The sequence below is a fragment of the Nipponia nippon genome, unplaced genomic scaffold (assembly GCF_047370975.1).
Source record: "Nipponia nippon isolate SJK-2023a ecotype South Korea unplaced genomic scaffold, ASM4737097v1 scaffold_15, whole genome shotgun sequence".
NCBI lineage: Eukaryota > Metazoa > Chordata > Aves > Pelecaniformes > Threskiornithidae > Nipponia > Nipponia nippon.
The window spans coordinates 1,278,188-1,293,027 of record NW_028262331.1 but is presented as its reverse complement, the minus strand read 5'-3'; the positions used below and the strand labels follow the sequence as shown (position 1 = coordinate 1,293,027).

The following is a 14,840-nucleotide window of genomic DNA, read 5'->3' as shown; positions in this document are numbered from 1 at the left end:
CAGCCCATCTAAGCATCAAGGACAATACAGGGTCATGCAAATGATCTTCTCATTCTCTTGATCTTCTCAAGCAGAACCTGAAGTTCAGCTTGATCCAATCCCAAATTCATGTGTGGCCTTAAGCCAATGAAGAAAAAGCAAGCCTGACAAAAGATGGTGACTCATGCAAAACACTTCATCTTCTGGCGCTTAATAAAGGCCAAGAGCATTTGACAAGAGAAGCTAAGTTCACCAGACACCACTGGTCACTGCAGGGAGGAGGCGGCTGTGATGATCTGTTCACCTCTGAGCCCCGCTGGTTTCAGACGCTCATGAGAAGCAGGTGATGCATGCCTGAGAGCTCAGTCAGTGAGATTCAGAACAGCAAAGTGCATGGCCTAAACATCAGGCTGTCAGAAATCAGGAGCTGGTCTAGCTCCAGTTATAAGAAATGCTTAAAAACTCACAAGGACAGAGTAGAGCTCATACATCTTGTCCTATCAGGAAAAAAAAAGAGACAGTAGATTGTTATTTCTTCATGTCCAGGGAATATCCTATTGTTTATACAGTGCAAAGCAGGAGAACTTATGGGAAATCCACCCAAAGGCACGATACAAGCTTGGAGGCAACTCCACTGGGAGGCAAGAGTCCTTGGCTCAAGACCTTCTTTCAAATTGAGTTGAGAGATGCCTTCAGCCAACACATCCCACCTTCTGACTCACTGCTGGATCACAGGGAAGACTGGCATGTTCCCCTGACCCTAAAGACTGCAAATCACAATCTTTACGTGGTCAAGAACCACAAGACATCTACTATGCTCCAGGAGAGCTGGGGGAAGGAGGTCATAGACAGGACCCACACTGCAGCCTGAAGCTGGGTTGGGTTTGTAGCCAGTTCGGGCATCTCCAGCAGACCTTGCTGGCTTGTTTGCTCCCAGCCCAGAAGTGTGGGTTGCTCAGCTCTCCACTCCACCCTGCTGGAGAACATCCCATGCAAACAAAAATGATCTGCTGCAAAAAAAAATGATTAAGTAAACCATTCCTTTAATTCTAAATTCACCAAGTTAAAAAACTGCTTCAGCTGGCCCTTCAAACCAAAACCAGAAGCTATCATTGTGGCAGAAGAAGAGAGCTATCAGCTTCATTGACAATATGACTGAGAGTTTCTTTTTTTCCTCCCTGTAGCTGCCTTTTTCATCCCCGCCCAGCTGAAAGTTCACTCATTTTTACTTTCATAGGCAGCACTTCCTATTTTTCTTTTCCACCAGGACATGTTTATCTGACCACATGGATCTGCAACAATCAGTTCATATTCCTTTCTCTGTACCCAGGCTGATACTGTAAGCTTTTCTGGAAGAACCTTAAAAATATTATTTCTCTATAAATCCAGACATTGTGGGATTCTTGCACAGGATCTTCCGTTCCAACTGTTCCTTTTTTTGCCTTCATATACTAATCTCCAAACCTGCAGGGCAGCAGTTCTTGGGTCAATTGGACACAGCTCTGTTTATTAGCATAAATACAGAGCCACAGGATATTAGGGAAGGAGTGTGCTGAGTACTCAAAAGCTCTTGGAAATTTAGAAAGCATCTAATTATGACTGTTACCCAACAAGGACTTTGCACATTGTTCACATTCTTTAGAAAAAGCAACTGGCAACGTCAGAAAAATTATAAATTGAGGATTTGGAGTAAATGACCTCCTGTTCTTATTGTGCATTTGCCATGTAATGAAAGAAAAACAGGAAAGAATCTTGCCAAGGTATGGGGAGGGGGGAAAAACAACAACAAAAATGAAAGGGATTTTGTTGGCAGAACTTGCAAATTATTACTGCTCCCTTTCACCCAACTTCCATAACATAATTGCTGTGTGCTGCAGCTAATTCATCAGAGATGCTTCTGCTGCAAAGGTGGAATCACCTTGTGCAGAGAAAGCGGCTCCTGTCCTCAAAGACCCAACCAGGAGTGCAGGCAGCAGTGAGGGAACCAAAGAGAAATAGAGCTAGGTCAAAATCTGGTACGGCTGAATCTCAGCTAAGCTTCAGTAGGTATTTATAAGCATGGCTAGGCTGGAAGGCCAGTGAAATAACTGTAGAACAGCAAATAGTTATTTTGAACTCAGAGCTACAGTCTCTGTCAACCAAGGATTGCACCAATCAAGACCTTGACATATAAGAAGTGTCCAGGCTTAATTGGATGGTGCTCAGTAGTTATTTGAGCACACAGATACGTTCAGCCGTTCAGCTAAGGAGGCCTCTCCAAACACATTTTCATGTGCTACTCCTGACCTCCATAGCATTAGCTCCCAGTTATGCAGGCTACAAAGCCAAACGCAACCCCAACCCACAGCACCACTACTTATACTGGCACCTACTCAGCAGGGGAGACTCAGGGATGAAATATCTGGTCAAGAACAGGTTTGTCAGGGAGTGGCAGAGATAGGTCTGCTCCATGGTGGGAAAAACAGAACCAGAAGCCAAGGGTGGCCCTAGTGCAGGCAGTGCCCTCACCAACAGAGGTCCTACAGGATCTGAACTTGATGAGCAGAGCTGGTAACAGGGTACAGCAACAGTCCCAGATACAGTGAGAAATTAGGTCCAAGGTCCACCCAAGGATCTCAGTCAGGAGCAGATGGGGCTGGAAACAAAGCTACAGTGTAGGTCCAGAGGCCATCCAGGAGACAGAGTGGGAGAAAAGCTACCTGCAATATAGGTCTGAGATCCTTCCAAATAGCAGACACCAGCTGGATACAGGCACACCTACAGCACAAACAGAGTCTAAAGACCCAGGGCTGAGCTTAAATGGGCTCTTGGACCATGGGCAGGGCTGTAGGTGGGACCCAGGTGAGGCTGCTTAGGGTAATTAGTGCCCTCAGGGCTCTGATAGTGTTAAGGCTTGATCCCAGCATGGAGAAACACGGTGGGACTGGGGTTCAGATGTTGAATACCAAAAACCTTGTCACCTGTCCTGGCATCTTAACTAGTGCTCCTCTGAAAATGGCTCTGTGCCATGGTGGCAGTAAGCTGGTGCATGTTATAGTATGAGGCAATTGGTGTTCCTGTTGAAATCAGTGGCAAAGCAGAGAGATCTGTCCTGGTCTGCTAGATCCATGCAGGCAGCTTTGCCCTGGCTCAAGAAAGCAAGTGTGAGGATTTATAAAAACACCAATGCACTTGCTTAACCTCAGCATGTGCTGAGTTTAAAACAAGTTTTTCTATGCTCATATTGTTTTTCAGCAGCACTTTGAGACATTACTTATCAAAAGGTGCTTCATTTCCCCAACATACATATGTTAAATAAAAACTCTATAAGGCATGGGATGTATATTATAGTCAAATGTGCTTTCAAGCATTCTGGGGGTTTTGGTAAAAAAACAAACATGTTCTGTTTTTAAACTGTGAAGTTTTACCTCATACAATATCACTGTGCAAAAGTTTTCATTTGATTATACATCTTATTAACTGTGCTCTTTTGTGTTCTCCCCCTCTCTCTCCTGTTCTACTTCTTTACTTTGAAATAAAACCCAGTCATCGCTCACACAGCACTGCAATTTTTATCAAAATTTTTCTGCAAGATGTTAGCAAAACATATTTAAGGCCGACCCCGACAACCATACTCATTTTCCTTCAAACATTTCAATTATTACTTAATTTAGGCCCGTTCGAATAGTCCTGCCGCCTCTAATATGACCATTGCCACAGCAATGCAGCAGTGTCTTTGAAATGAAAGGGTTTTTTAATTGTCCGTAGAAGCACTGATGTTAATACTATCACTTCATTCAATATGGTGGATTCTACCTCTACATAGTTTTATTGCTTTCTGGAGATGTGACTCAGACAGGTAGGAAAATAATAGGGCTTACTTTGGGTCAAAATGGTATACCGGGGTGGTGCAAAGGGCTCTCCCATGGCCCCGTCTTCTGCACTATAAGCAATCTCCTACTGGAATTGCTGCATTTTGAGAAGTGGAAACCAGCTACACCTGTTGGTATCAGTACCATCCAAAGCAGGCAGGAGCAGAGAGCACAGTTCAGAGAAGTTGCCTTCAATATTTTTGCCACTGCTGGAAGTCAAAGCGTGGGGATCCCCATTTGGGTGGGGGTACCAATACAGCTGTCACTCAGATTTTGTTGGAAAGAGGCTGACTGGTGGGGCTCTGTGGTGCCAGGGCACATGCTGGGTAGGCTACGTCTAGCATATCCCACTTGAGGCATGACCTCTACAATAACTTTTGGACGTAATAAATAACTATTGGAGCTAAAATAATTGACTCCAGAAGCAGAAAAGCAACTATCAGTTTGGCTCAGAGATGCCTAGGACCTATTCAAGACGTAAGCATTGCTCATATGACCTTAAAAATGGAAAGTAAATTAAAAATTAAAAAGCTGCTTGAACAGAAATTAAAACAAGCAGTTAAAAGAGTAAAATAGCAGTTTTAAAACTCTGTGTTACAAGCCTGGAATAAACATACAGTGTCAAACCAACCAGAGTTAAAAGGAAAAAAACATTTGTGCAGCTACACAGCAGAGTAGAGGAGTTAAAAGGCATTTCTCAAAAAGCACAAGTCATGTTCAAGAGAGGAAATAGATCCTTGAACGTGACAAATTGCATGGAGAAGAAGAATATGGCAGGCCAAAAAGGGGTTTGAGCAGCAACTTGCTAGAGACATAAGAGGTAACAATAAAACCTCTTCAGAAACATTAGGGGAAGGAATTTTGCCAGGAAGGTGGTGTGGCTGATAGATGATCACCGAATAAAAAGCATACTCAGGAGAGACAGGTCATAGCAGAAAGGTTAAGTGAATTGTTTGCATTTTTTTTTTCATTATGAAGAAGATGGGAAAAGAAGGTAGGAAACAAAGACAAACAATTTATTTCCATAATGAAAGCAACTTCCTATTGCAACCCCAGAGAGACCTGTAAAATAGATCTACTCATTTACTAAGAAATTATCTGGGGACTGGAGATGTGTGAGGAGTGAGACGACAACATTTATTAATGATACAAAATTGATCAGGATAATCAAAGCCAGAATTGGCTGTAACAGTTGCAAAAAAATCTCACAAACCCCAGTGTCTGAAGAATAAAGTAGAAGCAGAATTTCAGTGCCAATCAGTGCAAAATGAAGCACATGAGAAAAATAGCCTGCAGTCTCCCTACCAAAAGGTAAGCTCTGAACTAGCCATTACCATTCAGGAACGAGTTACTGGGAGGAATACGGATAGTTCTTTGAAAACATCAACCCCAAGTTCAGCATAGCCATGGGTAAATGCAGTGTGAGAGATTTCTGGCAAAGAAATAGCAACAAAATCGAAACTATGCTGTTGTCTGAATCCATTGTGTACCTTCACGACGAATAGATTTCTGCTCAGTGCATTCGAGAAAGGAGGCGACAGAACAAGGATGGGTGAGAGGAAGGAATTGAGCTTGGACAGAGACGGAGAGCAGCTTTGCACAAAAATAGACTAACACATCAGGGCCCTTCAGGCAAAGAGGTGGTTGAAAGGGATGTAGGAGACACCAATTAAAGCAGAGTTTTATCATACCCTCAACATCACGGAGATAGTGAAGAGAGAACAAATACTTGCTGTTCCTCACAGCACCAGGCTTAAGAGGTATCCAACGAAATTACCAAGACAAGATTTTTTTAAAAAGCCAAAGGAAATATTTTTGCATATAGTGCACAATTATGTTGTAGATTTTTTCCTGGAAGACATCATGGTGCTCAAAAGCAGAAATAGGTTCAAGGAGGAAGAAAATAATGCATTGAAACAGAGATAGACACAGCCTTCAGCTCAGGAAGTTTTCGTGAGTGATTCAGAGATACTGGGAGGTTGTAAGAGAAGGTATATGCTGCACTTGCCCTCCTCCAGGATATTAGGTGAGAGGAGAATTTGTCCTTACTAGTTATAGAGGCTAAGTCAAGGCATGGAGCTCCCATACCATTGCCCTAAGTCTATGTGGCTTTTTTTCTGCTGACAGAGAAGAAAATGTTTCCTCCTGTAACTGCTGGACACAGAGCTGGAAGACATTCTCCATCAGACTGCAGCTATTTTATGTGGATCACATTTTTGACATAAAGTGTTCAACTAATGGTCAAGAAAAAGCCTAGTGAATCATCAAATGTGACCCTATGCTTTGCACAGAGCAGGTTCTTTTCATAATTCACACTATTAAACTCAGCTAAGCTGTTCTTTAAAATCATCTATGGTGAACCTGACTTAGGCACATTATCACAAAAAATAAATATCTTTTTTCAGGGACTTTCATGGGCTTGTCTTCAAGAAACTCACAGCAAGGATGGATATTCTGCCTTGTCACATACTTTGATAGCATTGTCCTTATTGATTCATATTCCCAATACAACCAGGTGCCCCTGGCAGGCCCCAGAAATAGTAGAGGGCTTTGAGGACCTGGAGAATGCAGGTCCTTGTCCCACCAGCTGTCCTCACCAAGCCCTGGTTGCTCCCGAGTCCTTCGTGTCTACTCTGACCTGCTGCAGCCACAGCTATTGCACATGCGTGGTAGTGGCTGGAGGAGGTGGTAGAGAAGGGAAGAGGGAAGCCACCATGACAGACTCTGGTTTCTCCAGGTCTCAGAAGAAGTCCTGGTGTCCAACTGTTAGACCAAGAGCCTGCTGTGCTGTACAAACACCAATGCAAAAGGCGCTTGCTGTGGTTTACATCACAGCCGCCTTCTCCACCACTGCTTGAGGACATATCTCAGGATCAGGGGAATACCAGCATGTGCCTCCAGCTTTAGACTTCCTTCACAGCTTCCTCTCACATGCTCTGCCATTATTTTTACAAACAGACCCTATTTTCTTCAAGATTTTTCTCTAGCAGCACGTGAGACCAGATGAATGGGATACCTACTGGGGACAGTCCGTATGACAAAGATAGGGCCATAGACAGTGTTGTGTTGCTTTACAAAAAGCCCACTGCAAAGCTCCGTTCTCTGACACGTGATTTGATTTCAGTTCAAAACCAAATATTTCTGGAAAAGCCCAGAGCAACGTCCCCAACCTTCCCCTCTCCTTCCATTACTGTACCTTCTGACAGCAGCGCCCATGAAGCACTACACTGCTTCCCTCTCCTAAAAAGCCAAGCCATCAATCAAAAGAAATCAAATGTGACTTTTGGAGATCCAAGTGTTCCCCATGTCAACCAGACCAAGCCAGAGGTGTACCTGCGCCCAAGATGACCATGGGTCCTATGCCAGTGTGACAGCAGACTGAAGCACATGGAGACCAAGGTCTCCAGCAACCATGTCTGCTCCCAGGGTCCCAGGCACTCCTATGCCGTGTTGTTCATGGATATGCATGGACACATAGTGGCTCCTCTCATGCCATCCTACCTGGGACATTCTCATCTGGACACTCATTATATGATTGCCAAGGCTTGTCTGCATCAGTGGTTTTGACAATTTGCAGCTGACCCTGGTCCACCCTCGAGCAGTCTGTGAGGTCCATCTCTGACCCAGAACAACGTCTGCTGGGTTTTTAATAGCTGACATGGGGCAAAAGTCGCATCAGTGTTACCAAAGGGATCAGCAGGATCGTTCAAGGTTTCTTGATGCCTCTGGCTGCTCTCAGCCTGTCTAGAGCAGTAATTGTTTTCTCAAGCATTAAATGAGACCTGAGGTGGAGCCCCTGTTGTCTTTTGTGCCGCAAATGATATAAGCCCATATCACTTCATCATAAAACCTCTCATTGAAGTTGCACAGTTCAGCTAGGTTGTAAAGAGCAGTGATAGTACTTTCCATAGATCCGTCTTCTTCTTGTACCCTGGAGAAAGCCTGTATCTCTCATAAATTACATTTCAGGAGGGAATAAAATATTTATCTAACTTCCTGATGACAGCACTGTACGATTTCGTTTCTTCAATCAGCAGATCACAGGGCAGAATTGCACCTTCAGTCCATGGTCCAATCTGATGGAGTAAAGAATCCAGCTACTCTTTCAGCTTGCTTTTCATGGGTGAGGATTATCTAAAATGCCTGAATCTTCTTTCCCACTCCATACGGTCATCAGAAACTCAGAAAGCAAACAGCCATGGGGTGGGGCTCCATGGGGCGGGAGCAGTATGTCTCCTGGCTGTGTCTTACACCCCAGCTGCACCACCATGGCCCAGTGGAGTGTGTGTCCCCCAGCTGCGCGGGGTCCTGCCCCATCAGGTTTTTCTCTGGATTTTTCTCAGAGGCCAGTATTGGTTAGGATTAATCCTCCTGGTGTTATTAGCATTACAACAGATCTTGGATCTTCAGCTTTTGTTTCAGAATACGGGGTTTTGCATGCAAGCTCATTGAGAGGAACTTATAAAAATAACATGGTTTTGCATGGACTGCATGTGTAGTGCCAAGGGCCAATGCCACCCTAATAGAAGCTTCTTGGCACCACCACAGCTCACACATTAGAGCATGTTAACGTGTATAACACTCACATGTTATAACAACGTCATCTCCATCACCAGCCCGTTGGCCACAGCACAACTTCTGCCTTTCCCAGGAGCCACCAGCTGGCAAACAATCCCTCCCTGTGCCGACATGCTCCTGCTTTCTCCTCCTGGGCATGCCTGCAGATCTGGAGCCATTCTGTGGTGTCAGCGGTGTTGCACATCGTTACAAACAGCAAACATCCATGGGGCAGCCAGACTCGGTATCTCCTCCATGAGAACACCTCTCCTGTAGCACAGCAGCTTTCTCATTCTTAAACCTTTTCTCGTCTCAAGTTAATCCTTTCCCAGCTTCATAGGCTGTTTCGCCACAGTGTATTTATGAGGGACCAAAAAGAAAAATACATTTTAAATAGATTCCCATTTCATTTACAGGTCTGCGTGTGCCAGACCGTTCCTGTCTTTACTCCCTTAATAAAGTCTCCAAGAGAAACCTTTGCAAAATCACCTGGGGGCATCCCGCCAGCTTCCAGTAAAGCATCTGCAGCCCCTAAGGGCTTATTAATCCGCTTCGAAACAGTGCCTCAGGCTCCCAAAGCGCTTGGGCAGCTCTCAAACTGGAGTCAATGCTTTGGGTAGAGCCAGAAGTAATTCAGAAAAATTCAGTTCCTGAGCAGACCAGGTCGCAGCACAAAAGGATTTAAAGGGTGAAACCTATATCAAACTGGGCAACGTCTGTACGTGACTTTCTTGAAAACCTGCTTTCAAGGATCCCCAGGGCTTCTGATACAATTTGGCTTCACTTTATTTAAAGATTAGCCTCTAGCAGACAATTGATTTTTGGCAGTCTCTGGGTGGTCATGGAAAACAAGGTTTACATTGTCTGTGCAGCCTCTTACCTTCTTCCATTAAAATGTAGGTTTTAAATAATACACTGAAAGTAGCTTATGTTCAAAGGGCAAAAACGTATCCTGAAGGAAGACAAAAAAGATAAAAAATCAGAGAAGAAAATACCACAGCAGATGGTGGATTAGCCTGCACTGAAAAGCTACCTGAATCCAGCTAGACCATCCAGATGATCAGCAAAGATGATCAGGCGATCAGCATGATCCACATCTGGATCACGCCGAGTCCTCTGGATGTGACTGCTCTCATCCTTCTAGACTGACATGCCATGCTAATGTTTGTATCTCAAACATTTCGCTTAATAACTGTGCATTTTCATTCATATGATACATTTTTACGATTAAAGACCTCTGTAGAATTTTATGACTGTTTTTAATTTATCATACTAATTCAAACTGTAATACCCTGCCAGAGATGTAGAATGGGGTTGACATACGTCCCTTGCTCTGAATAGAAGAATATATTAGACTCTAGCAGCTAGAAAGAGTAAATTTAGGTTTTGTCTCAGTCAGATCCATTTTGGTCCCTTCCTGCTCCAGATATCCTGCTATTTTTCTTTTGTTTAAAGGTGGCTGGCGAAGAAAAAGCAAAAATGAGAGCTATGCCTTTTGTGTTTATGCTCTTTCCAGTGTACGGTGTAAAGGAAGTGGGAAAGGTTATTACCTACAATAAAAAAAGATTTATTTTTCTGCTTGTCCTTCAGAAATTCAGGTCTTGTTTGTACTAGGAAAATCTCAGATAGTTGGAGACTGACAAGCAGGGGAAGACGGAGCAAATTGCCTTCTGGGACTTTTATGAAGCTCTGATCTTTGTGCTCACTTGGGGTCTGGTCTCTCTTGGTGTTACCAAGTAGCCTGCGGGGAAGGAAAGGGCTCTGGGATTACAGAAAACTTGTTGCACGGATAATTTTTGCAGGATGTTGGTGACTGACCACCAAACTTGCTGAGGGCTGGCTGCCCGATCGGGGTTCAAATTCACTCTTTCCACCCACAACAACTTCAGTGGCCATCTCAGCCCTCCATCGCATCTGCCCAGATAGGGAGAGACAAGCTCGATACTACTTATCATTCATAAGTGAAGAAAAGAAAAAGAAAAGGAAAAAAGAGGCCTTTTCATCACCACAAAGCCACAAAGAGGAGTCCAAACTCAATTTTCTCAATTTAGAAAAGAAAACCTTATGCAGGTCACCTTTGATTTGAGTGATGCCAGGTGAGCGATTCTCTGCCTGCATCTGCCTGCCAATCCCTCTAATTCCTTTTGTCATCATGGTTCAAGAGCGTTATTGAAACGCAGAACGCAGAGCTTAATTACGGAGGACAAAGCACTGAATTACACTAACTGCTGATCTCGAAAATGGCTTTCCCCCCCGCTTTTTAATCTCAATGTTCATAGAATTAGAATGGAAAAGCCAAACCTGGCCACCCAGCCCTCCCCTGGGCTGCTCCCCTCAACATTCAGATATCGACCAGGAGAAAAATCCAGGCTTGGGCATCAGAGGTGGCTGAGGGCGACATAGCTGACATTTAAACGCCATCCTCCAGGCAGGTTCAGCTCCTCGATGCTGCCCATCTGTTTTCGGTGAGGTCCCAGCCTGGCAGGGCTTTGCTGGGTCTCCAGGCTGCACACTTGGTAGCGCTGGAGATGCAAAGGGCCGGGCCCAGGAAATATTAAGTCGTGCCAGGATGCATTCCTTGATAGTCAGCAAAACTTTTCAGCCCTTCATTTCATTCTATTATTTCTGCTGATGGCACTATAAATAATTACTCCCCACCCTCCGTGTGCTTGAGAGGCTTGAGTCACTTTGCTGAACCAAGATGTACATTTTGTTCATCTTTCCTCTCCCCACTTGTATTTGTTGGTGATTTTCAAATCCTACTCTGGGTTTTCCAGCTCCACAGGGTGGAAGAAACAGGTTTTGGGGACTTCACCTAAGAATAGTTTGTCTGCAGCCCTGCTCGGACCACAGGAACAGGTTTTTTTACTTTCAGGCACTTTCAGGTTTCCTTGCCAGGTCGTTTGCTCTCCCGCTGCAAGCTGGAAACAAGGGAGCTTTTATCCTGTGTCTCAGTCGCAAGGGCCAAGCTCCTTCCTAATGTTGCCGAAAGTCACAAACAGTTAAATCGCTACCAAAGGGAGAGGAACCACTGATGAAAGCAACCCTGACCAGGAAAACCAATAAATGCAAAACCCCAGGGCACACAACATTTCTTTTCCTCCGCAGTCCCGCACCCCTATGAGTCAACCGCAGAGCCTGCGCTGCAGATTTCACTCTGCCCTGGCATCTTTGTTTTTGCTTGCAGGTGCCGTGCCTCCTCCTCTCTAAGTTTAATTCCTTTGACTGCTCAAGTTGAAACGTCTTGCTGCCCACAAACCACCTGATACCTCCAGGTGCTCTTGCTCAGCTGCTCATACACCAAGCTACGGCTCCGCTTCCCTTGCTCACTTGCAAGTTTCCCGTCCCATCGCTCTCTCACTTACGGCAAATGCTGTCGGTGAGAAAAAAGCCCATTCGTTTCCCATGTGCTTTGGGCCATGCTGAGTTCACAGTATTCCCTACACAAGCCCACTGCCCTGCGAAATGACGGCAAGGCAGAGTTTTTGCCGGTGGATTAACAGAAGGATTTTTTTTTTTGCTGTGCTAAAGTCTCAACATGCCATACATAAACAGCTTGTCGCCTGATTTACTGAAAGTGGTGGCCACCATCTAGCACTTCTCAAGGAGATTAGTGGCTGCTTTTTCAACCCTATTTCAAGCCTCGAGGAGGTCTGCTATTTGTCAAAAGTGTTATTAACCTCCGATAGGCACCAGGATAAATGTTTTCCTGGCAGAACCTCTGTTCCCCTCCAGGGATCCATGCAGGAGGGAGGTTCCTCAGGACCCACGCTCACCTGGGACCTGACTGCAAAGATGAAAACAGGCTCTCACTAAGGTCAGGGCATCCTAACTGTGCACCAACCCGAGACGGCGATGGAGGAACGGCAATACATAATTTAAAGAAATAGCTGTGTTGCATAGAAATACAAATGAAGAGATCACTCAGTTAGGAGCACAGGGGGAGAGAAAAATCGATCGGTGAATGGGATAGTTAGCAGTTAAATGTTCTCCGTGCACAATGTTCCTGCTGAAGGGCAATTTATAAGCCCAGCTAAAGCTGCTATGGGTTATGCTGCTGAAGAGATGAGACTCCGGTGTGAATACAACGCCGTCTTTCCTAATAACCCCGGGATTCAGTCTGTGAGGCTCTTAAGAAATGCTCTGCATTGAGAGTGCAATGCGCATGAAAGGATATGGCAAAACTCTCTTAACCTGGTGCACTTACAAGGGGAGGCAGAGGGGAGAGGAGCCGCGAGCGGAGCCGGTGGGGGCAATCGGCGGCGAGAGCGCGACAGGGACCAACTTCTCCGCTGATTTATGAAACAGGCATCCCAACTTATCTTCTGCTGAATGGCAGCTCTTTGATTTAAGGAGCAAGAAAAAAAACACAACAACTCTAGGTCATGCACTTAGTTATTTAAAAGGGAGGGAGAGGGGAGGGAAGAGAGCGGCGGTGGCAGGATGGGGAGCCCCTCATCCCCAGGTGCGCTGCGGGTGGATGCCTCCTGCCACTGTCCCCGCACGAGGCGGTGAGCCAGAAGAACGCATTAGACTTTCTCTCTGGCAAACGAAAAAGCAAAAAAAAAAAAGGGGGGGGGGATGCTTCCAGCTGACAGCGAGGAGAGGGGGAGAAGCCATGCAAGCAGCCCCATCCCTCCGTGCGTACCTACTGCCGCTGGTCCCAGGTGAGCAGCTCCCCCCATCCATGCCACGGTGCCGGCGAGCCCCAAGGTGTCCTGAAGAAGCGAGAGTGACTGCCGCAACTTGGGAAGACAGAATATGGTACAAGCTTTAATTAAAAGAGTCTGAAGGCTCTCTCCTGCTTGCTCGCCCTTTTTTTGCAGTATCGCATTGGATTTAAAGGGCTAGAACCCCAATTTGGTGTCGCTGCTCCCCCAGGAGCGACTGTCTCCCGGCCCGGCCTGCCAGCTCCAGCAGCGTCTCATTGCCCGTCGGGGGCATCCTGGCAGCCGAGCAAGTCCGTAGTAAGCAGCAACAGTAGTTACTCAGTGGCAGGAGCAACAAATTGTAAATCAACGCTCTGGAGAGCAGGCACAGCGGGTGGCGAGCGGGGATGCTATTGGCAGCGGGGTGGGCGAGGGGAGCCCAAGCACTTCTGCAGACGCAAGGAGGAAAGTTTGTGCTCTTCCAATGCTCCGGTGAGTCGGGAGGAGGGTCGTGTCCCCTCTGTCCTGGTGCTGCCACCACTCTGCGACGGTGCCCAAAGGCATTGCCCTCCTGTCACCAGTCCAAGCTCTGGGTGGAGGGGGGCTGTGGGGAAGCATTGCGTCACCCCAGCTCAGCTCTGCAAGATGGGGACCTTGACCTTCTCCTGCCTGTGCCCAGTGAGCAGGGCAGTGTTTCCATTTGGATTTGGTGGCCACTTGATCATGCCAAGGCAGGGGGGAGAGGACCTGGTGCTGTCTGGCGTGCAAGCGGCACTGATCCCTTCTTCGGTTTCAGGTTCCTCCAGCCGTTTTCCAGTTCTCCATCAAAATGCACGTCTGCAACAGTCCAGGCTGTCAGAGCATCCCAGTTTGCTCGGCATGGCAGGGACGGCCAAAACGCACTGTCAAGCCCTGCTGGACTGCTTTCTCATTCTTTCCCCAGCAAAGGGGTGCTGAAGATTGAGTGCAGAGTTTTCACTGAGCACTACTTGGTCCAGATTTTGAGGAAAAAATGAGGAAAAAACAAGGGGAACAACCAGGAAAGAATGAATCTCATCTCCTCCTTCTTTTCCCTGGTTTGGCCGCAAAATGCAACCCACCCTCGCTAAGGCCAGCTTCAGAGCATCCCGGCCGCAAGCTGTGGTGCTGGCCGTGTCCAATCAATCCCTTCCTTGCACTCAGGGCTGACCCGCATGTTCTGGCTTTCTCTTGTCTTATTAATTACACGAGGCGGTGGATGCCAAAAGGAAAAGCTGGTTTTAATTCCATGCTGCAACCCAGTTCCAAGCTGCTGAGATAATTAGCAGGTTTTTAATGAACGAGAAGACTACCAACATGGAAGAAGGAAGGATGGGGAGAGCGGGGAAGTGCAATTTGGGCCTGGTAAGGGAAACCGCATTCAAGTCAGAGACTCCCTTCTCCAAGCCAATGCTTTGAACCGCCCTCAGTGCCCGGCAAGATGCTCCCAGCCTCAGGGCTGTCGGACTGTTCTGCAGAACAGTGCGCTGAGGCATCTGCTTGGCCGAGGGCCATGCCAGGGACCAAAACGGCTCCATCTCATCACTGTAGCCTGTTGACATCCATCTGGATCCGGGGAGCAGAGAGGAAGCAGTTTTGGAGCCTGCTTTTTCACAAGTCTTGGGCAACTGCAGCTGTGAGTCACCTTGACATGAGGCTACCGGGTTTGCTGGAGCATCACCTCCACTCTGCAAGGGTTTCTGCTGGTGGCTGGAGGGTTTGACCCCAAAACACAACTATCCAAACCGCTCATTAGCTATGTGAACACCTCCACGTCTTCCTCCAA

The 14,840-nt window shown here is 46.4% G+C and overlaps 1 protein-coding gene across 2 annotated transcripts in view; it reads right to left on the bottom strand.

Annotated features, from left to right (window-relative positions):
• Positions 1-13,158, bottom strand: part of CALN1 (calneuron 1) — a 155,038-nt gene extending 141,880 nt beyond the window's left edge. For both annotated transcript variants that reach the window (XM_087751989.1, XM_087751990.1), the window contains exon 1: positions 13,036-13,158. The gene's annotated coding sequence lies outside the window, so the exon portion shown is untranslated. The remainder of the gene's footprint in view (positions 1-13,035) is intronic.
• Positions 13,159-14,840: the final 1,682 nt, after the last annotated feature.